This window comes from Artemia sp. Qi Xiang Cuo, chromosome 6 (assembly GCF_049724085.1).
Source record: "Artemia sp. Qi Xiang Cuo chromosome 6, ASM4972408v1, whole genome shotgun sequence".
Taxonomy (NCBI): domain Eukaryota; kingdom Metazoa; phylum Arthropoda; class Branchiopoda; order Anostraca; family Artemiidae; genus Artemia; species Artemia sp. Qi Xiang Cuo.
The window spans coordinates 51,192,612-51,195,217 of NC_142799.1; positions in this window are offsets into that span (position 1 = coordinate 51,192,612).

Here is a 2,606-nt window from a genome sequence, read left to right on the forward strand (position 1 = left end):
TCTTATATAGCTTTCAGTAGCTTACAAACTAACTGATTTGAAAAACACACAAAATGCGATGCTTTAAGTTTTATCCAAGTTCAAGAGAGTTGCTCGGAATACTGCTATTTGAGTTGTAGCTAATAACTAAGGTACTGCAGCTAATGCAGGCTTAGTAGTTTACCATTTAAAACCTAGGCATACGCATAGAATTTTCTCCTACAAAACTAGCTTTTTAAAAGATTCTTTCCACGTATGATATTTCGTGCAAATAAATCGCAAAAAAAACATTTAGTTTGTTGTCGGTCAATAATTTAATATGTCGATATGTCTACTAATCTTTACAGACTTTTCATTTATTAGAATATATTTCCTTTATAAAGGATATTTGTACTAAAAGCAATTATGCACTATGAAACATCCTTATATTTAGAACATATGCCTTCTTAAACAGTGTAATTAAGGTCCAATAAAAGATATTTTTATGGCTATTACTTTGGTTAAAATCTGCTAAAGAAAATAAGATTAAAACAATTAAATAAATAAACATTCTAGTCTCTTTTGTAGAAAAATTAATGAAGTTCTATCTACATAAACTTCTTCGGTGCCACCTCTTCGAGGTCTACGCGTGAAGTTATTTGCTTCAAAGACGGTCAGTATTCTACAGTGGTTGGAAACATCATTCAGAAACACACAAAACGCCATAATTACTATTTAAAAAAAGGAATGTCAAGGAAAATTGCAAAGTTTCAGGAATCCTGACGAAAAATTAATTGAAAACTTCAAATTAAAAGAAAACACAGAAGTTAGGGTAATACACTGCCATCTTGTGAACTCACTTCAGCATTAGAATCTCTACTATAACAACGGTACTTGAAGTCATTAGCACCTTTTTCAATTGGTTTTTCATCTCTTTTCTCCGAAAAACTTTCATTAGGCGCTGAAGGTCTTTATACAATTTAGAGCAGATAGTTATTAATCGGGTAGCTATATTTTTCTTCAAAAAAGGTGGTGTGAAAACCAAAAGGTGCTGTGAGACATCACTCAGAAACGTATGTTTCATTGATTTCATTGGTCGTATATATATTCTTGCATAAAAAAAAATGAGATTAACGATTTTGGGTAATTTCCACCGACACTGGGTTTCATGGCTCCTTTAAAAAGAAAGCAAGAAAGCCTGGATTTGAAGATGTTCATCCTATCTCCTCTACTACTATTAATCTGAGAGAATTCGGGAGCCTAAATTCACATAAATTTCTGGTTATCTTGTTACCTCGCTAACCTCGCTTGTTACCATCGATCTCCAAAAGCATTTGACCCGCTAGTAAAACTGGTTACCTCTTTCTTACCAATAAAAAAATAAACAAGTTTTTTCAACTGAAAGTAAGGAGCAATATTCAAAACTTTAAACACACAGAAATTATGCCGTATATGTGGGGGACTGTCCCTTTCTCAACCCTCGCTGAAGTCTTAAAGTTCTTTAAAAATATTTCTCATTCAAATTCAACAGGCCCTATGTTTGAGCAATATTTTTGAAAAATTGTGACAAAAAGTCAAACTTTATCGTAAACAGCGAAGGTTGAGGAAGGGGAATCTCCCCTCACATATGGAATAATTTCTGTATGTTTAAGTTTTGATGCTGCTCCTTATTATCAGTTGGGAAAAACTTGTATCTTTTTATTTAATTTCTGACTGTTTTTCAAATCATGTCAGGAAATCCCCCCCGGGTAAAATTTCCCCTGCAAAATTCCTTCCTGAAACTCTCCTTCAATAGAAAATACCTCCCCCCCCCCAAAAAAAAAAAATTGGTGAATTATGGAACTTAGTCCTCCCCCCAGGGACTATGGGGGTCATGCCATTCCCAACGGCATAGTTATTGGATCTCAAGCCTATTACCTCCAACTAATTATGTATTCATGACTACACATATTATGCTACTATGGCGAGACAACTTAGCTAGGAAGAGGTTTTTCAGCCCACTGAAACAAACGAAACCCAGCAGAAATTATCCATTCCTGAGAATCCAGTGCAAATGCTGTTTACTAGGCTATAATTTCTTAGAGGGGCACCACTTTTCAAGGTCACTCTTCAATTTCTCAGCCTACACCTATCTTGTCCCCTCCCCCTTGTTAATTTACTTCAAAATATAAAAAAAATTTATCTGCTACATTACCAAAAAATCCCCTAAATAACCTCCCTAGTTATAAACTATGCCAGCTCCCTCGTTTGCTTCGTTTTTGAGTTTATTGGCTTATTTAACTTCTTTATGAATTTTACTAGTTTTACTTGTTTCTAATCTTTTTGCCGTGCTATGACTTGCTTTTTATTTACCTAACTTAACAGAAGAGAATTATCTAATATTTAACGAACGACTAATCATTCTGTCTTGTAAACTGTTATTTTATTCTTTGGCCCATCTTATACGATTTTTTGCTTTAAACTATTTTATGCTTTCTGACGTCAAATTGTATTCCCCTTCTTCTCAAGCTAATCGTCTGTTTTTGTTTTTTCATTTGAAAATGCAAAGCCAGCTTATCTGGGCGTGTGATAGTCTTTTTTAATATCCTACAGCGTCTCCCAAACAGCACCCTGAAATAATCTGTAATAACCCTTGTTTTTTTTTTTGA